We start from the raw sequence: 25,929 nt of genomic DNA, 5'->3' as shown, positions 1-25,929 counted from the left end.
TCTTTCTCTTCCTTTTCTGCCTTGTTCTCCTTCTTCTCTTTGGAATCTCGTCGCTATAAAGATCTGCCTCGTTGCTGCCTTTTTATAGCTTTAATCTGCCTCTAAAACGTAGCCACCACATCCCCCTAATCTTAATTAGGGTTAGATTAAGAGGGGGTGTGGGCTGTGGGCTGATAAAGCCCACATGGGCTGAATATGGGCCATCAGCCCAACAATCCATATGAAGATTAATCCTAAATATTTTTTCCATCAAAGAGGGTGGGTCCAATGAAGCATATAATAACTCATAATTCCATCGGTCATCACAAAACAAGGAACTAATATGAGAATCCAAAGAATTAAATTGAAAGAATCAATAAAAATATGTTTATGTTAAATAGGCAAATAAAAAATCCATGTATCTCAAACTATATGGTTGGAAGAACCATTATTTATAAATTCAAAGAAACCCATTTTCAATTGATCCATAGCCCTTAGTATGGTGAATTGCTTATTGTCCCAAGTGAAAACCTTGCCACATTTATCATAGACCACATTAACTCATATGGTATCCTTATGATTTAGGTATTGAGCAATACAAATTGGTTTGAAGGATAACTTTAACCAAGTGAATGTCTTTAATCGCCAAGCCATCTTTTTGTTTAAGCATAATGACATGATCCAAAAAGATCATGTGTAAACCTCTAGAGCCATCAGATTTTTGCCAAAAGATAATTTCTAATACTCTGATTGATATTGTTGAGAATAGTGTTTGACATCTAGCTGACACTTAAAAAAAGAATATAGGGAAAAGCTTTGAAAACTGAGTTAATGAGGATCACTTTCCCAACTAAAGAAACCTAAGGAGCCATGTCAGTAACGAAGTCTATTAGAGATTTGCTGTATGATATGATCATGAGAATTAATGGAGATTCTTTAGGGGGCAATAAAAGTGGTAAGATATTTAAAAGAAAACATAGCCTATTAGATTTGACATTGATTACAAATATCCTATCATTCGTCTCTCTAAGTATTCTTAGGAAAATAGATAGCCAATTTAAGATTATTGACTTTAAGATTGGTCAAAGATTCAGACAACTTTAGGATCTGAATAATAGAGTCACAAAATTTCTTATTCACATAAAAACATAGGAGGATATCATCCACATAGAGAGAATATAACATAATTTATATATAGTGATCAGATTCCTCTCACAAGCTTGATTTAAAAGCATGGAAAGATGTCGTGAAACAATGACAAAATGTACGGAGAAAGGGGATCCTCTTGTCTAAAATCATGTCTTCCCTTAAAGAAATTAAAGGGCTCACCATTCAGCAAGCAAGCAAAAGAAGAAGAGGAAATACAAGAATAAATCCAGCATATGGACTTATATGGAAATTTGTCTAGTTTAAGCATGGTAAAGAAAATCTCTCAAGAAAGTTTATCATAAGCTTTCTTCAAATCAATTTTCATATGGATGTAATCATTCTTACTTCTAGAGTAGTGCATAGAATATATAATCTCTTTAGCCATAAGATTATTATTATTATGAATAATATGATTGGCCATAAAAGTAAATTGTTTTTTAGAAATGAGATTATTAAGAAAAAAATTAATCCGATTAGCTAAAACTTTGGCTAGAATTCTATAATTCACATTACAAAGATATATCGATTGAAAGTACGTGATATTAAGAGGAGTAAGACATTTAGGGTTAAAATGGATAAAAGTCTTAGCCCAATTATCATCAAGTTCATAATATAATTAGAAGTGGTCAACATCAGAATCCAATATAATTTATAAATTCAATAGTATATCCATCAGGAGCTTTTACCATTGCTAAGGGATTTTAAGGTAACAACAATTTCAACCATGGAAAAAGTTTAGGAGAGAAGATATATATATATATATATATATATATATATATATATATATATATATATATATATATATATATATATATATATATATATATATATATATATATATATATTGTACGTATCTGCCTCCTGTATATATTTTGCGTCGTCAAAGGAACTACTCCTCCATGCTGCCGAAGTAGCCTATCATGGGGTCGAAGGCGGAGGCGGAGGCGGAGGCGGACGGGTCGAAGGCGGACGGCAGTAAACATTGTTCCTGCATGCCCTCATATATACATGGAGTTTGTCTACTAATTCCCTAGTAGTATAAGGCTACATCAAGTATCTATATTATTTTATAAATATTTTTTTATTGATAATAGGTGAATTTACTAGTATTTATTGTATTGTGTTAATTAATGAGAATTTAAATGAAATTAATTCTAACATGGAGTTATAGAGATAAACTTAGGCACTAGAGATTTTAGTTCAAAACTTTGATTTGAATATGGCCTTAGGAAATGAATCATTGAAAAGAGTCAATAGTGTTTTCCTCTTTTTCTTCCATCTATCTCTTGGCTTTTGAGCATTTCTCCATCCATAAGGGTAAAAAAATTATTTCTCGATGGAGTATAAAATATATGGTTACATCATGATAAGAGTTGACGGAGACTACACCCTTAGTTTTTGAGTTTATAAAAGGCACGTGCTACTTGTCCAATACAATGATCTCAAAGGCTCTAAGATATTTTGTGATAGTAATATATATATATATATATATATATATATATATATATATATATATATATATATATATATATATTGTACGTATCTGCCTCCTGTATATATTTTGCGTCGTCAAAGGAACAACTCCTCCAGGCTGCCGAAGTAGCCTATCATGGGGTCGAAGGCGGAGGCGGAGGGGTAGAAGGCGGACGGCAGTAGTAATGGCTCCCGCATCCCCTCGTATAGGGTCCTCCGGGGGGCGCGGGCTGACGGCTAGGGGCATGGTATGTAATATGCGAGTTCGCTTCCTTCACAGGGGTCGTCTCCCCTCTCGCTACACCAGTTCAAACAATGCACAAAAGACATGCATAGGATCATTAGAGCTCGATGCAGATCGAGAGTAGATAGTTCTCAGAGGCGTAAACAAGCTTTAACTCACGGCATGCAGCAGCTGACCTGTGACGAGGAAGACGATGATGACGAGTGTGAGGAGGAGAGAAGCACGACTCTTGAGGACTGTCCTCATCTTATCGTCTTCGGTGGTGCACATATGATCGATTCAGAGTCGTGAGAGGGTTGGCTTTTATAGAGAAGGAAGGAGATGCGATATTTGGGACTTGCGTCACAGCATTAACGTCATGATGGTGTCTTCTTCCCATCCAACGCCGGTGATTGTTTCCGATGTCTATTATTGTCGTGTTCTTCGTGACATGATCTACGACGAGATAAGCTGAAAGAATGGGAGGATCCGAAGGAAGATGCTACCGGTGCCACACCAACATGATTGAGTTATCTCGTTGAATTAGTGGATGATACGTATTTTTGTTGAGGGTGTGGAAGAACGTGCATGGATGTATAAAACAGAATACTAACGAGCACATTATGTGAGCTTTAAAAATAACTTCTAAAAGTAAGGAAGACTTGAAGGACTTGTGAGCTTTTGGTTCCGATGCTCCTCAACCAATGTGGAATTAAATGATCTTATCACCACTAGACTTAAGAAATGAATGAATGATTTATCCTTTATAGTTTTTTAAAACTTTACTAAGTTTCCCTTCTTATTCAGAAAACACTTTAAACTAAGCAAAAAAATAAAAAACACTGTAAAAACTAAACCCAGTTTGCATTGCAAAGTAATGCAACGAAGACAATTGTTTTACTGTTTTTGCTGATCCATTTACCAGAAATCATCAGCCTCCTACTCTCAGAGTTGTCTCTCCAGGGATGGTTGGCTTCTGGCATAGAGCTTATAGGTTGTCTTTCAGTGGATTTCATCATGCATTGTTCTCGGAAGATCCATGAGACGCCCATAACCATGACGACGAAGACAAAAAGATCGATTAACTCAATATATTTATTAAAAAATAAATTTGTTACTTCAACGATTTAAAGTCCAGAAAAAAGGTCAAGCCCTCCTCTGCTCTTAGTTCTATCCAACAAAACCTATATCTATTTTTTCTTGCAAAATTAGATACATGCATACCAAGATGTATTCAGTGAATTACTCCAACAACTGCATAGCATCTCTAGTGACATTAAGTAATTAATGTTTGTGAACTGCTGCACAGAGATCTACAACTGTCTTCTCCTTCAAAGAAAACCTCATTTGCGAACAACCCACCTTAGGTGACACTGATCTACACCAACACCTCTTCCTCCCTGATCATTGTCATTGTTGTAAACTTCTAGTTGCTCTCATATTTTAGTACATATCTTCCATATGTCCTCATCATCTACCTCTTATGCTCCAATTATTGTTCCCGTAGGGAACCACAATACTTTTCCACATACAAGCATCTCCATAAATGCAACAACCCTCATCCTCTTTAAATTATCCAAAGGTGGCAACTACGCATCCTGGCATGCTTAATTCTCTAATCTACTATTTGACTATGATCTTCTAGGCTATGTCGATGGCTCTCTTCATTGTCCATTGGCGATGCTCAACATCCTAGGTGCGCCTAGTCTAGTACCAAATCCGAACCGCAAACTATGATTACGCTAGGATCGTTTCATCCTTCAAGCAATTCAATCATCGGTCACTGGTTCCCTCGCCCCACTCATTTCTTCATGTGACACTGCTGTCGAAGTTTGTTGCAAGTTGCAAACCACCTTAGCCAATCGTTCACGCACTCGCATGCTTAGTCTCCTATCCAGTCTCATGAAGATAAAACAAGAGGGAAGTACTGTTGCTGATTATCTATACAACATAAAGATTATCATCGATAACTTGGCCTTGATAGGTCGTTCCCTCAGTGATGAAGAAGTTATTGTCTATATCCTTAATGGCCTAAGAAATGAGTACAATGAATTGATAATAGTAATACAGGCACGTGATTCACTAGTGTCATTCGAAGAACTCTACGATAAGCTGACTGAGTTTGAGATATATCTAAAGTGTGAGGACATACTGCCAAGACTATCCATCATTGCTCAAGTCAATCAAAAATCTACGAGGAGAGGTAATTTGTATACCAAGACTGTCAACAAAGGTTTGACCAGAATGCCTTCTGACCCTATGAGCTCCAAATAAACCATCCCTCCTCCTCATCATCAACATTCCAATCATAATAACCAAGGTCGCTACTTCAATCATTAGTAGTCCTGGCGCCCTCAACACACAAACCAACAAAAAGTTGTTTGCCAACTATATGATAAAGTTGGTTACTTTGCAAAAGTCTATCGATCTCGACCTAGACTTCATGCTTAATCACATTGGCCTCAAACAAATCTCACGACTACTCTAAACACTAGTGATCATAATTAGATCGTGGACTCTAGCGCATCTCACCACATCACCTCTGATCTCCAGAACTTGTCCATCCACAACAACTATAGTGGAAATGAGGACATCTTCATTGGTGATGGTAAAGGAATTCCTATTAATCATATTGGTTCCACATTGCTTAATTCACCTACCATAACTTTTACACTCAATAATATTTTGTGTGCACCTTACATTAAACGAAATCTCATTTCTGTTTCTCAATTTTACAAATAAAATAATACCTCCATTGAATTCTTTCCTAACTCTTTTCTTGTCAAGGATTTGAGCACGGGGGTATCCTTGGTCTGAGGCCAGAGTAAAGACAATGTCTATGAATGGTCGTCAGTTCCACAAATAAACCAGCCCACTGCTTACTCCTCAGTTGCAGCTCCAATTGATGTGTGGCATTGTCGTCTTAGTCATCCCTCTCTCTTGATACAAAATAAATTACTTTCTTGTTATTCTCTTCTTACTCTTACAAATAATAGCATTCTCACTTCTTGTGATGCTTATTTTAGTAATAAAAGTCATAGACTCCCTTTTGGCACTTCCTCCATATCATGTTCTACACCATTTGAAATTATCTATATTGATGTTTGGGGCCTTGCTCCTATCACTTCTTTTGACAAGTTTAGATTTTATGTTATTTTTGTAGACCATTTTACTAAGTACACATAGATATACCATCTTCGTCTTAAATTAAAAGTTTCAACAATCTTCACCAACTTTAAAAAGCTGGTTGAAAACCTCTTTCAATCACAATTAAAATAATCTACTCTAATGGTGGAGGTGAATATCAAGCCCTCACGTCCTACCTCTCAACTTGTGGCATCCAACACCTTAAGTCACCCTCACACACTCCTCAACTAGTTGGCTTTACTGAATGCAAACATCGACATATCGTAGAAACTGGTCTCACACTTCTACATCAAGCCTCCATGCCAGCAACCTTTTGGTCTGCCGTCTTTTAAACTGTCGTCTACCTTATTAATCGTCTGCTCACTCTAGTTCTCTAATACTAGTCTCCATTTGAAAAATTATTTTTCAAATCCCCAAACTTTAAAAAACTCAGAATATTTGGTTGTTTATGTTATCCGTGGCTACATCCCTATGCCCCACACAAGATAGCGCCACAATCTAAACCTTGCATCTTCATAAGATATTCTTTTGAACATAATGCCTTTCGGTGCTACGAACCAAAAACTCAAAAAGTCTTTATTTCACCTCATGTTGTTTTTGTGGAGTTTGTCTTTCCATTTCAAAACTATGAGTCTCTTACTATGCAGGCCACTCTAATAAATATACATCACTAGAGTATACCATCGATCCCCTCAAACAAACCTCTTCCCACACCATCCAGTCCTTTTCTTAAAGATTCACACTCCTTTGTTCTCCCGGTTCAACTACTTCCCACTCCCTCCATTCCTTCTCCTCTTCCTTCTTCACAAGCTTCCCCTACTACTGACATAATATCCTTAGAATCACAACAACCTTCTTTACCTAGTGCCATTGATGTATCTCAACCTATCCCAACCCTTGTCGATGCCTCTCCATCACTTACACCAATAACACAACCTACATTTCTTGGACAACTAATGACAACACGCTTAAAAAGTGGTATCTTTAAACCACGTCAGGTTCTCGACTTACATGCTCTCACTAAATCCGCTCTTGAGACCTGTGAACCAACCACAATTACTCAAGCCTAAAAATCTCCACATTGGCATAAAGCCATGTGTGAAGAATATGATGCTCTACTCCATAACTCCACATGGACTTTTATACCTTTTCATCCTACACAAAACATCATCGGGTGTAAATGAGTCTTCTGAATTAAGCGAAACCTCGACAGGTCTGTTGCTTGATATAAAGCACGTTTAGTAGCCATAGGGTTTCATCAACGATATGAAGTTGACTTCACAAAGACTTTTAGTCCTGTAGTTAAACTCACAACAATTTGGCTTATTCTAAGTTTGGCCATCTCCAGAGACTGGCACATATGACAATTGGATGTTAACAATGTCTTTTTATAGGGGACTCTAATTGAAGATGTCTTTATGCAACAACCCCCTAGCTTTGTTCATCATCAGTATCCAAGACATGTCTGTAAATTATAAAAAACCATTTATGGACTCCGTCAAGCTCCAAGAGCTTGATATACTGAACTTGGATCGTTTCTGATATCAACTAGCTTCATCAATTCCAAGTCTGATACCTCTTTATTCCTACGATAATAACATGGAAATACAATATATCTTCTAGTATATGTAGATAATATTATTGTCATATACAATGATCCCTTGGGGATTCAGACATTTCTAAAGCAATTGGCTGATCGATTCTCCTTTAAAGATTTAGGACTATTAAGTTACTTTTTAGGATGGAAGCAACATTTACATCCTCAGGTCTCCTCCTCTCACAGAGAAAGTATATTTAAGAATTATTTTCAAAGACACATATATAGATGCAAAAGAAGTTGCTACTCCTCTCTCTACTAGTGAATCACTCAAATTATGTAATGGCAGCCCTACCACGGACTCAACTCAATACTGACAAGTACTAGGCTCCTTACAATACTTGGCTCTCACCAGTCTAGATATCTCATTTGCAGTCAATAAATTATCTCAATACATGCACCAGCCTTCTGCTATGCATTGGTCTACGGTTAAATAAATTTTGCGATATCTTAAAGGGACCCTCAATCATAGTCTTTTTCTCTGCAAAACCACTCCACTTCATCTCCATGCCTTTGCTAATGCTGATTGGGTGGGAAACTTTGATGATAAAATCTCAACGTGAAGGTATGTCATCTTTCTTTGGTCTAATCCAATAAGTTGAAGTTCTAAGAAGCAAAAGACAATCGCCCGGTCTATAACTAAAGCTGAATATCGTGCCATTGCTACTGTTGTTGCCAAACTCAATTGGATTACAAATCTCCTCAAAGAACTCAAAATTAGCTTTACCCTTACTCCTACAATATATTGTGACAATGTTGGAGCTATCTACTTATGTGTCCATCCAGTATTCCACTCATGCATGAAACACATGGCCATCGGCTTTCACTTCGTGTGAGATCAAGTTGTCAGACATTAACTTCGTGTCTCTCATATCCATATGGCTGATCAACTAGCAAATTCACTCATAAGCCTCTAGCCCGCAAACTATTTTTGCTACATCGGTCCAATATTAGTATCCTTGACAGGAGCTCGATCTTGCGGGGGCATGATAATAGAGTGATTTCCTCTGATAACAAAGATATTTCCTCAATTGCACGAGGAAATCTTGGTGCTCAGTTAAGGAAATCCTCTCTTTCATCATGTATAAATAGACACCACATGATAATAATTGAAACAAGCTTTTCTTTGCCTTTGCGATTTCATTCTTCATTCTATCATATACCATCTCCCACAAGTTTCTGCCACAAACTAGCGAGCTACCCTAGAGGGGAAAATTCGGGAATGACTAGAGTCATGCGATGCAAATAGATCATATCTAATACATAAATAGATTTGATATTCTTATATGGTCTAGGATATTTTGATTTTAAAATAAGTTGACTAATTAGTAAGAATAAATTGTAACATGAAGAACTTTAATGTGAATATTGAAATCTAATATACTATATATCAAGGATAGATTGTAAGTACCTGCTAATGTTATAATCAATACCTTTATTAATATAGGGGGTGAGTGATAGTGTTTGGTGAGCAAAAATAAAAGATAAAGTAGGAGGTGATGAAGTCAAAGAGCTTAGGAAAGAAGTGGTAGCAATAAGGATGCTAACACATCAACCCAATCATTGACTTGACTAACTTTCAATTAGTATGAAAAATGATTAATAAATCTAAATAAGTAAACATAAAATAATAAAATAACTAGGTAAAAAAAATCAATAGAGGTTAGAAGGCTCACTTTGGGTGGAAGGGCAAAAATCAAAGTATGCTAAGAGCTAGTTTTAAATAAGATATAATCAAGAGGTTGGATCAATTCTACTCTCCAAGTTAATACATTTCTCAAGCATTGATGGAAGGAAATATTTCTCCCATAAATAGCACTTAACACAACTGAAAAAGATTTAATGCTTTTGACCTTGGATGGTAAAATGGTGGTCAAGCAAATGGTGTGAGAAAAACACTAGCACGTAGAGTGGTGGTTATCGATGGGACTACATTGATGGCGATCGATGATCGATGTGATTGCTCTTTTGGGTGGTGGTGCTGCTATGATGATTGAAGATAAAAGGAGAAAAGTGGTGGGGAGGACGGAAAGAATAGATTGGGTAGTGCCTATCATCCTTAAGGATTCTCATTTCACTTAGGTTTCTCATCTAAGATTTTTTATGGCTACATGTACTCAATTCTTCATTCATTTATTCATTAACTTCAAAATGTGGAGGGTTTATAATGCTTTTATAAGAATAGATATTCCTTGTATGAGTATCACATGCTCTCTTCTAGAAGAAAAATGACTAAGGATGCATAGGATGGAGACAAGAGTTAAGAGAGGATAAAAGACAGGAATTACTAAAGAAGTTATCTTCACATTGACATGTTCTCTCTCTATTTATATAGGTTAAGAGGGAGGATTTCCCTCAACAGAGTAGAGAGATTTCCTCATACAGTTAGGAAAATCTTATTTGCTATCATGCCCCCACAAGATGGTACTCCTATCAAGGATACCAATCTTGGATCGATGCAATGCAAAAACTTTATGAGCAAGAGGCTTCGTGAGTGAGTCAACTAATTTATCAACCGTATGTACATGAGAAAAATAAAGTTGACGGTGGACAACTTGATCTCACACAAAGTGGATATCGATAGCAATATGTTTCATGTGGGAGTGGAATACTGGATTAACGCATAGATAGGTAGCGTCGACATTATCACAATAGATTGTAGGAGTGGAATTGATGTTGAGTTCCTTGAGCAGATTTATGACCCAATTGAGTTCTGTAGTGATAGTGGCGATGACATGGTATTTAGCTTCAGTTGTAGACCGTGCGATTGTCTTTTGCTTCTTAGAACTCTAACTGATTGGATTAACATCAAAGAAGATAATATACCCTGATGTGGATGTTCTATCATCAAATTGGCTGCCCAATCAGCATCGACAAAGGAATGAAGATGAAGTGAAGAGTGTTTACAAAGAAAGAGACTATGATTAAGGGTCCCTTTAAGATATTGCAGGATTCGTTTGACTACAGACCAGTGCATAGTAGACGGCCTTTTCATAAACTGTGATAATTTGTTGATTACAAATAAGATGTCTGGACAAGTGAAAGCTAAGTACCGTAAAAAGCCAATAACTTATCGATATTGAGTGGGTTCGGTAGCATGACTTCCATCAGATAATTTGAGAGATCCACTAGCAAAGAGGGGAGTTGTAACTATATTTGCGTCCTGCATGTTTGTCTTTAATAATAAATCTTGAATGTACTTTCTTTGTGATAAAAAGAGACATGAAGATGTGTATATTGCTTCTGTGCCCAGAAAATAGTTCAAGGTTCCTAGATCTTTAAATGAGAATTGATCTGCCAATTATTTGATTAATGCTTGGATTTCTATAGAATTATTGCCTGTAACAATAATGTAATCCACATATACCAGAATATATATTGTGCCTCTATGGTATTGTCGTAGAAATAATGATGTATCATATTTGGAGTTCATAAATCCAACTGAAGTAAAAAAAGAGCTAAGTTTGTCAATGTCGAATCATGAGAGCAAATTATCGAAGTAGAAGAAACAAACATTATGTCGAGAAAAGTATCATACCAGAAATTGGACATTGAGTTGAAGGATTTATTAATGTGCCGAAGATTGGACTTCATGCTATAAGTTCGGGCATCATGCAGGAAAGATCAACAGACATTGTGCCTAGCAGTACAACTACTAGTGCATACTGTCAAATGATGATAGCATCGCCCAAGCTAGCGATACTACCGCTAACAACTCGACTTAGCCCTATTTCGTTAGGGTCGATAGTAGATCCGTCGTAACTCACCCTCTAACTCATTCCTCTCCCTAGCCAACCTCTCCTCCTCTCTTCCTCCCTCTAAACCTTCCTCACAATCCTTTTTCACCATCTTTCATCCTCTTCTTCCTCAAAATCTTTAAACCTCCCCCTCTTCTTTTTTTCATCTTCTCTTCGGCTAAAGCCCAAAGACACTCATCCCTCCTCCCTCTACAAGGCTAAAGTTCAAGTTTTAGAATTCGATCAATCCTCTTGGTAATTAAGAAAGAGACTTGACTTGGCAAAAAGCTAGACTACTAAGGTAACCTCTAAATCCTCCTCTTGTTCTTCATTTATTGTTTGATCTTATCAGTATTTTTATAATATATATCATAGTCTTCATGTCACTTAGAAAATCCTCGAAAGATAAAGGAAAGAGAAGAATAGATGAAACCTATGATACTACTCTTTTTTATTCCTATGAACATGTCCTTAGATTTTCAAACTTCGAATCTAGGATAGTCCTAGAAGATTTGAGTGATTTAGAAACAATTTAATGGCTTACTAACTTAGAAATAATTTAAGGGAGAGAGATGTTTTACCACAAATTTCCTACATAATTAATAAAAAAAAGGAGAGAGAGAGGTATAGAGAAAAGAACTAGATTAAACTTAATTTCCAGAGTTTATTTGTTATAGATGACCACTAAAATGAAACTAGAATGCTTACGAACTATAGCGAGCATTGCATATTGTATAAAGCATATTTGACATTGAAGATAACATTATCGCTAGCTGATTGTAGGTATTCGTAAGCACCAGGTGTCCACACGAACTGTGCATATCTTAAAAAGGTTTTCTATATGTATATATTTAAAATAAAATAAAAAATTATATTAATTAATTTAATCTATATGAATGGCTTACACTATTAGAAAATCTAGGAAAAGGAGAAATACTTGTGACTCTAAGATAATCTATAAGGAAAAAAAATAAAATCAGAGAATAAGTTTTTCAAAAAACAAAAAATAAGAGAGAGAGAGTTGCTTGACAAAATTGACCACTTCAAACGAGTCAGGTTTGATCCAAAGTGGAGAAAGTTAAGAAGCTTGAAGCTGCTTTGAGGCCCTCCAAGAGTGCAATTGTTTCTGTCATAATTGGACTTGAGGTGGTGCAACTGCAGCCTCCTATCCATGGGTGCTTATTCATTGAATTCTTCACTACAAATCCAACGACATATGTTGCAATTTTTCACCACAGCATGAATACATAGGCAAAATATAATAATAACAACAATAATAATAATAATAATAATAATAATAATAGTAGTAGTAGTAGTAGTAGTAGTAGTAGTAGTAAAGAATCCCCCAAAAATAATTAGTACAATAGTGAAGTTTTTGGGTTAGTTCTGAATCTGCTACTTCAGCACAGGTTCATATTCACCTTGCTAGACTTTGCTTTTACAAAAGATGCTAGACAAGCAAAAAGAGGTTTGGGATTGTAGAGCAGCTGCCTCACAAATGATTTGAGTTTTCAGATACCCCGCATCATTGCTAGTGTTGTATTTGGTTGTCTTCCAAACAATCTACGACCTAAATACATCGACCAAAAGAATATGATAAAGCAAATTCTTTCATTAGAGTCTCAGAAAGTTAGAGAATACCCCTAAGGGCTTATGTAGGTGGGGTTTCAGGATCATTATGCTAAATGATATACTTTAATGTTATGAGCAACTACACGCCTTCCCTAGTACTAAGTATAATCGTGATCCAGAGGATACAATGAGATCATAAGTAAGATTGTGTTGATCATATGGCGTTAAGGCATAACCCTATGACACCAAGGTATCAATCATGTGATACCGATGTGTTAGGTTCGTGATGCTATCCACGTGACACCTAAGTGTCAATCATATAATACTGAGATATCGAGCTCGTGATTAGCTATATCATTGTTCAATATTATTTAAGATATAATGATCAACAAATGAAGCACAATAAATGTCAAAGACTTATATATGTATATATATATATATATATGTATATATATGAATATGTATATATATATGTATATATATATATGTATATATATATATATGTATATATATATATATATGTATATATATATATATATGTATATATATATATACATATATATATATATATATATACATATATTATGTATGTATCTGCCTCCTGTATATATTTTGCGTCGTCAAAGGAATTACTCCTCCATGCTGCCGAAGTAGCCTATCATGGGGACGAAGGCGGACGGCACTGATGTTTCATGCATTGCATCGGATGGTAAGCTGCGGGGTGGTGGGCCTGATTGTTAGGGCGTAAGGTGAACTACAGCGACTCAACTCGGTGGCATTCTTTACTATCGCCTTTCCTTTGTCCCTTCCTACAGAAGCAGAGCTGACGTCAAGAATCCTCTCTGCCTCGACGCAGCCCCGCGACCACTTCTAGGCTAGCGTACACCGTCACAGCTCTGCAACCACTTCCCGACCTTCCGGATCTACCTCTCCCGCCTTAGTACACTGAACTTAGCTCTTTTTTTACTTCAGTTGGCTTTATGAACTCTAAATATGATGCCTCATTATTTCTACGACAACACCATGGAGGCACAAAATATATTTTGGTATATATGGATGACATTATTGTCATAGGCAATAATTCCATAGAAATCAAAGCATTCATCAAATAATTGGCAGGTCAATTCTCGTTTAAAGATCTATGAACCTTGAACTACTTTATGGGCGTAGAAGCAATATACACATCTTCATGTCTCTTTCTGAAAGTCATACTACGGAACCCACTCAATATCGACAAGTCGTTGGCTCCTTACAGTACTTAGCTTTCACCTGTCCAGACATCTCATTTGCAATCAACAAATTATCACAGTTTATGCAAAGGCCATCTACTATGCACTGGTCAATGGTCAAATGAATCCTGTGATATCTTAAAGGGACCCTCAATCATGGTCTCTTTCTTTGTAAACACTATCCACTTAATCTTCATGCCTTTGTCGATGCTGATTTGGCAAGCAACTTTGATGATAGAACATCCACATCATGGTATATTGTCTTCTTTGGCGCTAATCCAATCAGTTGGAGTTTTAATAAGCAAAAGATAGTCGCATAGTCTACAACTGAAGCTGAATACCATGTCATCGCCACTATCACTACAGAACTCAATTGGGTCACAAATCTGCTCAAGGAACTCAACATCAATTCCACTCCTACAATCTATTGTGATAATGTTGAAGCTACCTATCTATGCGCTAATCCAGTGTTCCATTGTCGCATGAAACATATTGCTATCGACTTTCACTTTGTGCGAGATCAAGTTGTCAAGTTGTCTATCGTCAACTTTGTTTTTCTCATGTACATATGGCTGGTCAATTAGCTAACTCACTCACGAAGCCTCTTGCTCATAAACTTTTTGCATTGCATCGATCCAAGATTGGTCTCCTTGATAGGAGCACCATCTTGCGGGGGTATGATAGCAAATAAGATTTTTCTAACTGTATGAGGAAATCTCTCTACTCTGCTGAGGGAAATCCTCTCTCTTAACCTGTATAAATAGGGAGAGAACATGTCAATGCAAATATAGCTTCTTCAGTAATTCCTATCTTCTATCCTCTTTTAACATGGTATTAGTGCCTTTCTTGATTTCCTCCTCAACAACATCAAGTCTTCTCTTCTCGCACATCGGTCGATTGTCTCAAAATCGATAGACGGACTTCAAGCCCATTTTCGACTATTGTCGCTCATCTCCGTGAAGGTGGTCCCGAGCAGATCTTCGCGAAGGTCCACTTATAATATCTCAATGTGGACCCACTTCCCCGCCGAACTCCACCTCAACTGCATCGTCATCGGGTCGAACTACAGTGACTCGGCCCGATGGCATTCTTTATTGTCGCCATTCCTCTGTCCCTTCCTGTAGAAGCATAGTCGACACCAAGAATCCTCTCTGCCTTGATGCAGCCCTACGATTGCTTCTAGGCCAGTGTACACCGTCGCAGCTCTACGGCCACTTCCTGGCCTTCCGGATCTGCCTCTCCCGCCTTGGTACACTGAACTAAGCTCTTTTTTTACTTCTGTTGGCTTTATGAACTCCAAATATGATACCTCATTATTTCTATGACAACACCATGGAGGCACAATATATATTCTGGTATATGTGGATGACATTATTGTCACAGACAATAATTCCATAAAAAACCAAGCATTCATCAAATAATTAGCAGATCAATTCTCGTTTAAAGATCTAGGAATCTTGAACTACTTTTTAGGCGTAGAAGCAATATATACATCTTCATGTCTCTTTTTATCACAAAGAAAGTATATTTAAGATTTATTATCAAAGACAAATATGCAGGATGCAAATGTAGTTACAACTCCCCTCTTTGCTAGTGGATCTCTCAAATTATCTGATGAAAGTCATGCTATGGAGCCCACTCAATATTGACAAGTCGTTGGCTCTTTACAGTACTTAGCTTTCACCTATCCAAATATCTCATTTGCAATCAACAAATTATCATAGTTTATGCAAAAGTCATCTACTATGCACTGGTCTGCGGTTAAACGAATCTTACGATATCTTAAAGGGACCCTCAATCATGATCTCTTTCTTCGTAAACACTCTTCACTTCATCTTCATGCCTTTGCCGATGCTAATTGGGCATACAACTTTGATGATAGAACATCCACATCAGGATATATTGTATTCTTTGATGCTAATCCAATCAGTTGGAGTTCTAAGAAGCAAAAGACAGTCACACGATCTACAACTGAAGCTGAATACTATGTCATCGCCACTGTTACTACAAAACTCAATTGGGTCACAAATCTGCTCAAGGAACTGAACATCAATTCAACTCCTACAATCTATTGTGATAATATCGAAGCTACATATATCTATGCGCTAATCCAGTGTTCTACTCCCATATGAAACATATTGCTATCGACTTCCACTTTGTACAAGATCAAATTATCCACCGTCAGCTTCGTTTTTCTCATGTACATACGACTGATCATTTAGCTGACTCAGTCACGAAGCCTTTTGCTCATAAACTTTTTGCATTGCATTAATCCATGATTGATATCCTTGATAAGAGCACCATCTTGTGGGGGCATGATAGCAGATAAGATTTTCCTAACTGTATGAGGAAATCTCTCTACTCTATTGAGGAAATCCTCCCTCTTAACCTGTATAAATAGGAAGAGAAAATGTCAATGTGAAGATAGCTTCTTTAGTAATTCCTATCTTCTATCTTCTCTTAATATGGTATCCGAGCCTTTCTTGATTTCCTCCTCGGCAACATCAAGTCTTCTCTTCTCGCGCATCGGTCGATTGTCTCGAAATCGATAGACAAACTTCAAGCCCATTTCTGATTGCTATCGCTCATCTCCATGAAGGTGGTCCTGAGCATATCGCCATGAAGGTCCGCTTCTAACATCTCGAAGTGGACCAGCTTCCCCGCTGGACCCGCTTCCCCGTCAGACTCCACCTCAACTGCATCATCATCGGGTCGAACTACGACTCGGCCCGGTGGCATTCTTTACTATCGCCTTTCCTTTGTCCCTTCCTACAAAAGCAAATCCGATGCTAAGAACCCTCTCTGCCTTGACGAAGCCCTACGACTACTTCCAGGCCAGGGTACACCATCGTAGTTCTGCGGCCACTTCCCGGCCTTCCGGATCTGCCTCTCCCACCTTGGTACACTAAACTTAGCTCTTTTTTTTACTTCAGTTGGCTTTATAAACTCCAAATATGATATCTCATTATTTCTATGACAACACCATGGAGGCACAATATATATTCTGGTATATGTGGATGACATTTTGTCATAGGTAATAATTCCATAGAAATCTAAGCATTCATCAAATAATTGGCAGATCAATTATTATTTAAAGATCTAGGAACCTTCAACAACTTTCTGGGTGTAAAAGCAATATACACATCTTCATGTCTCTTTTTATTATAAAGAAAGTACATTCAAGATTTATTATCAAAGACAAACATGCAGGATGCAAATACAGTTACAACTCCCCTCTCTGCTAGTGGATCTCTCAAATTATCTGATGCAAGTCATGCTACGGAACCCACTCAATATCGATAAGTCGTTGGCTCTTTACAGTACTTAGCTTTCACCTATCTAAACATCTCATTTGCAGTCAATAAATTATCACAGTTTATGCAAAAGTTGTTTACTATGCACTAGTTTGCGGTTAAATGAATTCTGCGATATCTTAAAGGGACCCTCAATCATGGTCTCTTTCTTCGTAAACTCTCTCTACTTCATCTCCATGCCTTTGTCGATGTTGATTAAATAGGCAACTTTGATGATAGAACATCCACATCAGGGTATATTATCTTCTTTGGTGCTAATCCAATCAGTTGGAATTCTAAGAAACAAAAGATAGTCGCACAGTCTACAACTGAAGCTGAATACCATGTCATCGCCACTATCACTACAGAACTCAATTGGGTCACAAATCTGCTTAAGGAACTCAATATCAATTCCACTCCTATAATCTATTGTGATAATGTCAAAGCTACCTATCTATGCGCTAATCCAGTGTTCCACTCCCGCATGAAATATATTGCTATCGACTTCCACTTTGTGCGAGATCAAGTTGTCCACCATCAACTTCATTTTTCTTATGTTCATACGGTTGATCAATTAGTTAACTCACTCACGAAGCCTCTTGCTCATAAACTTTTTGTATTGCATTGATCCAAGATTGGTATCCTTGATAGAAGTACCATCTTGCGGGGGCATGATACCAGATAAGATTTTCCTAACTATATGAGGAAATCTCTCTACTCTGTTGAGGGAAATCCTCTCTCTTAACCTGTATAAATAGGGAGAGAACATGTCAATGCGAAGATAGCTTCTTCAGTAATTCCTATATTCTATCCTCTCTTAACATTTGTCTCCATCCTATACATCTCTAGTCATTTTTCTTCTAGAAGAGAGCATGTGACACTCATACAAGGAATATATATTCTTACAAAAGCATTATAAACCCTCCACATTTTGAAGTTAATGAATAAATGAATGAAGAATTAAGTATATGTAGTCATAAAAAATCTTAGATGAGAAACCTAAGTGAAATGAGAATCCTTAAGGATGATAGGTACTACCCAATCTATTCTTTCCCTCCTCCCCACCACTCTTCTCCTTTTATCTTCAATCATCATAGCAGCACCATCACCCAAAGAAGCAATCACATCGACTATCGATCGCCATCAACGTAGTCCCATCGATAACCACCACCCTACATGCTACTGTTTTTCTCACACCATTTGCTTGACCACTATTTTACCGCCAAAACAATAAATCTTTTTCAGTTGTGTTAAGTGCTATTTATGAGAGAAATATTTCCTTCCATGAATGCTTGAGAAATGTATTAACTTCGGGAGTAGAATTTATCCAACCTCTTGATTATATCTTATTTAAAATACTTTGATTTTTGCCCTTCCACCGAAAGTGAGTCTTCTAACCTCTATTGATTTTTTTTACCGAGTTATTTTAGTATTTTATATTTACTTATTTAGATTTATTAAATTATTTTTCAAACTAATTGAAAGTTAGTCAAGTCAATGATTGGGTAGATATGTTAGCATCTTTATTGCTATCACTTCTTTCCTAAGCTCTTTGACTTCATCACCATCACTCACCCCCTATATTAATAAAGGTATTGATTATAACATTAGCAGGTACTTACGATATATCCTTGATAATATCCTTGACACAGTATATTAGATTTCAATATTCACATTAAAGTTCTTCATGTTACAATTTATTCTTACTAATTAGTCAACTTATTTTAAAATCAAAATATCCTAGACCATATAAGAATATCAAATCTATTTATGTATTAGATATGATCTATTTGCATCGCATGGCTCTAGTCATTCCCGAATTTTCCCCTCTAGGGTAGCTCGTTAGCTTGTGGCAGAAACTTGTGGGAGATGGTATATGATAGAATGAAGAATGAAATCGCAAAGCCAAAGAAAATCTTGTTTCAATTATTATCATATGGTGTCTATTTATACATGATGAAAGAGAGGATTTCCTTAACTGAGCAGTGAGATTTCCTCGTGCAGTTGAGGAAATCTCTTTGTTATCAGAGGAAATCACTCTGTTATCATGCCCTCGTAAGATCGAGCTCCTGTCAAGGATACTAATATTGGACCGATGCAACAAAAATAGTTTGCGGGCTAGAGGCTTTACGAGTGAATTTGCTAGTCGATCAGCCATATGGACATGAGAGACACGAAGTTAATGTTTGACAACTTGATCTCGCATAAAGTGAAAGCCGATGGTAATATATTTCATATGTGAGTAGAACACTAGATTGACACATAAGTAGGTAGCTCCAACATTGTCACAATATATTGTAGGAGTAAGGGTAGAGCTGATTTTGAGTTCTTTGAGGAGATTTGTAATCCAATTGAGTTCAGCAGCAATAGTAGCAATGGCACGATATTCAACTTCAGTTATAGACCGGACGATTGTCTTTTGCTTCTTAGAACTCCAACTTTAGATTATACTAAAGAAAGATGACATACCTTGACGTTGAGGTTTTATCATCAAAGTTTCTCGCCCAATCAGCATTAGCAAAGGCATGGAGATAAAGTGGAGTGGTTTTGCAGAGAAAGTGACCATGATTGAGGGTCCCTTTAAGATGCCACAAAATTTATTTATCCGCAGATCAATGCATAGCAAAAGGCTGGTGCATGCATTGAGATAATTTATTGACTGTAAATGAGATATCTGGACGGGTGAGAACCAAGTATTGTAAGGAGCCAAGTATTTGTCAGTATTGAGTTGAGTCTGTGGTAGGGCTGCCATCACATAATTTGAGTGATTCACTAATAGAGAGAGAAGAGAGAGAGGAGTAGCAACTTTTTTTGCATCCTAAATATGTCTTTGATAATAATTCTTGAATATACTTTGAGAGGAGGAGACCTAAGGATGTAAATGTTGCTTCCATCCTAAAAAGTAACTCAAGGGTTCTAAATCTTTAAGGGAGAATCGATCAGCCAAAAGACAAGCTATAAGCATGATGCATGATGAAATCTTCCGAGAACAATGCATGATGAAATCCACCGAAAGACAAGCTATAAGCTCTATGCCAGAAGCCAACCATTCCTGGAGAGACAGCTCTGAGAGTAGGAGGCTGATGATTTCTGGTAAATGGATCAGCAAAAACAGTAAAACAATTGTCTTCGTTGCATTACTTAGCAATGCAAACCGGGTTTAGTTTTTACAGTGTTTTTTATTTTTTGCTTAGTTTAAAGTGTTTTCTGAATAAGAAGGGAAACTTAGTAAAGTTTTAAAAACCTATAAAGGATAAATCATTCATTCATTTTTAAGTCTCGTGGTGAAAAGATCATTTACTTCTATGTTGGTTCAGGAGCATTGGAACCAAAGGCTCATAAGTCCGTCAAATCTTCCTTACTTTTAGAGGTACTTTTTATAGCTTACATATGCTTTGAAAAGAAAAAAATATGCGGGTACGTCATCATCCAAAGTGGATAATTCCTTAGGGGCCACACCAATGGCCGATCGACCAAATGGTCCCTTATCATAAGTCGTGCACCTGAACTTCCCTACCGGAGGGAGCACTGATAAGGTCATTTAGTTCCACATTGGTTGAGGAGAAGTATGAGGAACCAATGGCTCATAAGTCCGTTAGGTCTCTCTTATCTTCAATGATATTTTTTAAAGCTCACATGCTCTGAAAGGACCCATCGACCAAAGCGCTCCGAAAGGGCCACGGACAATTCCTTGCGGGCCATACCAATGGCCGACCGATCAAATGGTCCCTTATCACATGGTTATAGTAATTATGATTTATATCTCTTGGTGATACTTTAATATGCTTGTCGGGTAATTTGTTATAAGCTGTCTCATGTTTAATTTAGGTTTTAGCTTAGTGTAAAAAACTATGAAACAAGACTCTCTATAAGTGGTCATTTTGTACGCAGAAATGCTAATGTTCTTATTAGTTAAAGCTTCTGTTGTTTGTGATACTTGCAGTTATTAGTAATTATGATTGACTTATAATTATGTTATAAGTTTTATCTCTCGAATCAATATTACTTAATGTGCTCGTTAGTATTCTGTTTTATACATCCATGCACGTTCTTCCACACCCTCAACAAAAATACGTATCATCCATTAATTCAACGAGATAACTCAATCATGTTGGTGTGGCACCGGTAGCATCTTCCTTCGGATCCTCCCATTCTTTCAGCTTATCTCGTCCACGTAGATCATGTCACGAAGAACACGACAATAATAGACATCGGAAACAATCACCGGCGTTTGATGGGAAGAAGAGACACCATCATGACGTTAACGCTGTGACGCAAGTCCCAAATATCACATCCCCTTCCTTCTCTATAAAAGCCAACCCTCTCACGCCTCTGAATCGATCATAAGAGCACCACCGAAGACGATAAGATGAGGACAGTCGTCAGGAGTCGTGCTTCTCTCCTCCTTACACTCGTTATCGTCGTCTTCCTCGTCACAGGTCAGCTCCTGCATGCCGTGAGTTAAAGCTTGTTTACGCCTCTGAGAACTATCTACTCTCGATCTACATCGAGCTGTAATGATCCTATGCATGTCTTTTGTGCATTGTTTGAACTGGTGTAGCGAGAGGGGAGACGACCCCTGTGAAGGAAGCGAACCCGCATATTCCATACCGTGCCCTGCGTCCTAGCAGTCAGCCCGCGTCCCGCGGAAGTCCCTATACGAGGGGATGCAGGTACAATGTTTACTGCGGTCGGTCTTCGACCCGTCCGCCTCCGCCTCCGCCTCCGCCTCCGCCTTCGACCCCATGAAAGGCTACTTCGGCAGCATGGAGGAGTAGTTCCTTTGACGACGCAAAATATATACAGGAGGCAGATACGTATAATATATATATATATATATACGCACGGATGTTCCCTCCATCAGTTTGTCTCATAATACGAGTAGTGTACATGTATTATTGTTAATTAGACTTGATTACTTTGTAGTTATAAACAATTAATTAATTAAGAATAAAAATGAGAAAGTGTCGTTTAGGGTCACATGAACATGTGCTAAATAGATTTATAAATATTATAGTGAGATAATTAGTATTAATGGTAAATGTAGAAAGAGAGAGGGAGAAATAAGAGGACTCTTCCAAGGACTATATTTAAGTGCACTTAATTTAGCCAAACTATTTTTTATAAGAGTTGAATGGATGGTAAAATTTATGTATCCGATCCTTGAAACATAATGACTTAATATTGTTGTAGACTTGATGGCTGTTATTATGTTTTCATTTATATTGCACTTGACAAGTATTCACAGTTTACATGTTGTTGTTACGAGGAAAATTAATTATATTATCTTTTGTATCAAAAATAGAGTAAAGATTTGAAGCGCTATTGAAGCTCCACATAATTAGTCAGCTGCCGTCACAAAAAGAAAATTGAGAAGATGCGTTTTCTTTGCTTTCTGATATGGTCGGAATATTTACCAAACACCTTTCCTCCAATTTAAATATTACTCTTTGATTCGTATTAAAAAAAAAAGATTATTCTTTGATGTTATTAAGTATTCATCAATGGTGTTTTTACATTACTGACCCTCGTAAACAGCAAAATAACATACATATCCCTTAATAGATTTATATGTATAATGTATAAATATGACACAATATGTCTTGGTAGTTAGCCATGTCTCTTAACTAAATTTTTTATATAACTACTGTATGTTCAATTCAAAACCTTAGTGCATTTGTTTGATTTTACTAATTTTGATACAAAATCGAGATAGAGAGGGGAAATAATTTTTAAAACTAGGCTCAAGTCTATTCATTCATTTTGTATGTTTTATAAGTCTTTGACATTTATTGTGCTTCATTTGTTGATCATTATATCTTAAATAATATTGAACAATGATATAGCTAATCACGAGCTCGATATCTCAGTATTATATGATTGACACTTAGGTGTCACGTGGATAGCATCACGAACCTAACACATCGGTATCACATGATTGATACCTTGGTGTCATAGGGTTATGCCTTAACGCCATATGATCAACACAATCTTACTTATGATCTCATTGTATCCTCTGGATCACGATTATACTTAGTACTAGGGAAGGCGTGTAGTTGCTCATAACATTAAAGTATATCATTTAGCATAATGATCCTGAAACCCCACCTACATAAGCCCTTAGGGGTATTCTCTAACTTTCTGAGACTCTAATGAAAGAATTTGCTTTATCATATTCTTTTGGTCGATGTATTTAGGTCGTAGATTGTTTGGAAGACAACCAAATACAACACTAGCAATGATGCGGGGTATCTGAAAACTCAAATCATTTGTGAGGCAGCTGCTCTACAATCCCAAACCTCTTTTTGCTTGTCTAGCATCTTTTGTAAAAGCAAAGTCTAGCAAGGTGAATATGAACCTGTGCTGAAGTAGCAGATTCAGAACTAACCCAAAAACTTCACTATTGTACTAATTATTTTTGGGGGATTCTTTACTACTACTACTACTACTACTACTACTACTACTATTATTATTATTATTATTATTATTATTATTGTTGTTATTATTATATTTTGCCTATGTATTCATGCTGTGGTGAAAAATTGCAACATATGTCGTTGGATTTGTAGTGAAGAATTCAATGAATAAGCACCCATGGATAGGAGGCTGCAGTTGCACCACCTCAAGTCCAATTATGACAGAAACAATTGCACTCTTGGAGGGCCTCAAAGCAGCTTCAAGCTTCTTAACTTTCTCCACTTTGGATCAAACCTGACTCGTTTGAAGTGGTCAATTTTGTCAAGCAACTCTCTCTCTCTTATTTTTTGTTTTTTGAAAAACTTATTCTCTGATTTTATTTTTTTTCCTTATAGATTATCTTAGAGTCACAAGTATTTCTCCTTTTCCTAGATTTTCTAATAGTGTAAGCCATTCATATAGATTAAATTAATTAATATAATTTTTTATTTTATTTTAAATATATACATATAGAAAACCTTTTTAAGATATGCACAGTTCGTGTGGACACCTGGTGCTTACGAATACCTACAATCAGCTAGCGATAATGTTATCTTCAATGTCAAATATGCTTTATACAATATGCAATGCTCGCTATAGTTCGTAAGCATTCTAGTTTCATTTTAGTGGTCATCTATAACAAATAAACTCTGGAAATTAAGTTTAATCTAGTTCTTTTCTCTATACCTCTCTCTCTCCTTTTTTTTATTAATTATGTAGGAAATTTGTGGTAAAACATCTCTCTCCCTTAAATTATTTCTAAGTTAGTAAGCCATTAAATTGTTTCTAAATCACTCAAATCTTCTAGGACTATCCTAGATTCGAAGTTTGAAAATCTAAGGACATGTTCATAGGAATAAAAAAGAGTAGTATCATAGGTTTCATCTATTCTTCTCTTTCCTTTATCTTTCGAGGATTTTTTAAGTGACATGAAGACTATGATATATATTATAAAAATACTGATAAGATCAAACAATAAATGAAGAACAAGAGGAGGATTTAGAGGTTACCTTAGTAGTCTAGCTTTTTGCCAAGTCAAGTCTCTTTCTTAATTACCAAGAGGATTGATCGAATTCTAAAACTTGAACTTTAGCCTTGTAGAGGGAGGAGGGATGAGTGTCTTTGGGCTTTAGCCGAAGAGAAGATGAAAAAAAGAAGAGGGGGAGGTTTAAAGATTTTGAGGAAGAAGAGGATGAAAGATGGTGAAAAAGGATTGTGAGGAAGGTTTAGAGGGAGGAAGAGAGGAGGAGAGGTTGGCTAGGGAGAGGAATGAGTTAGAGGGTGAGTTACGACGGATCTACTATCGACCCTAACGAAATAGGGCTAAGTCGAGTTGTTAGTGTTAGAGCTAGCCCCAGAAAATTTACCACAAGGTAATTTTGGCAACCCAACAAGACAATAAAACAGAAAGAATAAAAGCGAGACAAGAACACCAGATATACGTGGTTCGATCAATTGACTTTGACCTACATCCACGGACGAAAGAGGAGCAAATTACTACTGCAAAAGAGGGACAATTACAAATGCCTTAGGAAGATGTTCCTAGGCCATAAAACACCCGAAAATACTAAACAAAAAAAACCTCAACTATAAGCCCAAACTATTGAACTGAGTATGGACTTAAACCCAAAGTAAACACTTAGGTTTTTCTTGTGGTGTTACTTGTGGTGCATCTGACTTCAAAGCCCAAGCCCTTATTTATAGTTCCAAGACGAGACAACAAGTCTGATTTTCCCGATGTGGGACTATGGGACTTGCCAAACTAACAAATCTCCACCTTGGCATGTCCCAACAAAACTTGCTCCACCTTCTTCATAACAGCCCCAACGGGCAATCACCAACAATGAACACCAACCAAGTCCAAGCACTACTTGAACTTGTAAACCGGAAGAGGCTTCGTAAACATATCAGCTGGATTGTCCTTCGTATGAATTTTCTGAACAAGGACTTTTCCCTCAGCAATGATATCCCGAATAAAATGAAACTTCACATCGATGTGTTTTGTCCTCTCATGATACATCTGGTCTTTAGTCAAATGAATAACACTTTGACTATCACAGTAAATTGTAGTAAC

General features: G+C 36.8%; 2 long non-coding RNA genes across 2 annotated transcripts; one reads left to right on the top strand and one right to left on the bottom strand.

Annotated features, from left to right (window-relative positions):
* Positions 1-2,440: 2,440 nt before the first annotated feature.
* On the bottom strand, positions 2,441-3,145 carry LOC135671183 (uncharacterized). Its single transcript, XR_010512655.1, has 2 exons — positions 3,022-3,145; positions 2,441-2,899 (listed from the first exon to the last, which is right to left on the bottom strand). It is a non-coding gene; the product is annotated as an uncharacterized LOC135671183 (long non-coding RNA).
* An 18,593-nt stretch (positions 3,146-21,738) lies between these two features.
* Positions 21,739-22,593, top strand: LOC135671166 (uncharacterized). The gene is made up of 2 exons (XR_010512649.1): positions 21,739-21,838; positions 21,961-22,593. It is a non-coding gene; the product is annotated as an uncharacterized LOC135671166 (long non-coding RNA).
* The last annotated feature ends 3,336 nt before the right edge of the window (positions 22,594-25,929 follow it).

Source organism: Musa acuminata, unplaced genomic scaffold (assembly GCF_036884655.1).
Source record: "Musa acuminata AAA Group cultivar baxijiao unplaced genomic scaffold, Cavendish_Baxijiao_AAA HiC_scaffold_1138, whole genome shotgun sequence".
Taxonomy (NCBI): domain Eukaryota; kingdom Viridiplantae; phylum Streptophyta; class Magnoliopsida; order Zingiberales; family Musaceae; genus Musa; species Musa acuminata.
The sequence above is the reverse complement of the archived record's forward strand: the minus strand, read 5'-3'. Positions and strand labels throughout refer to the sequence as shown.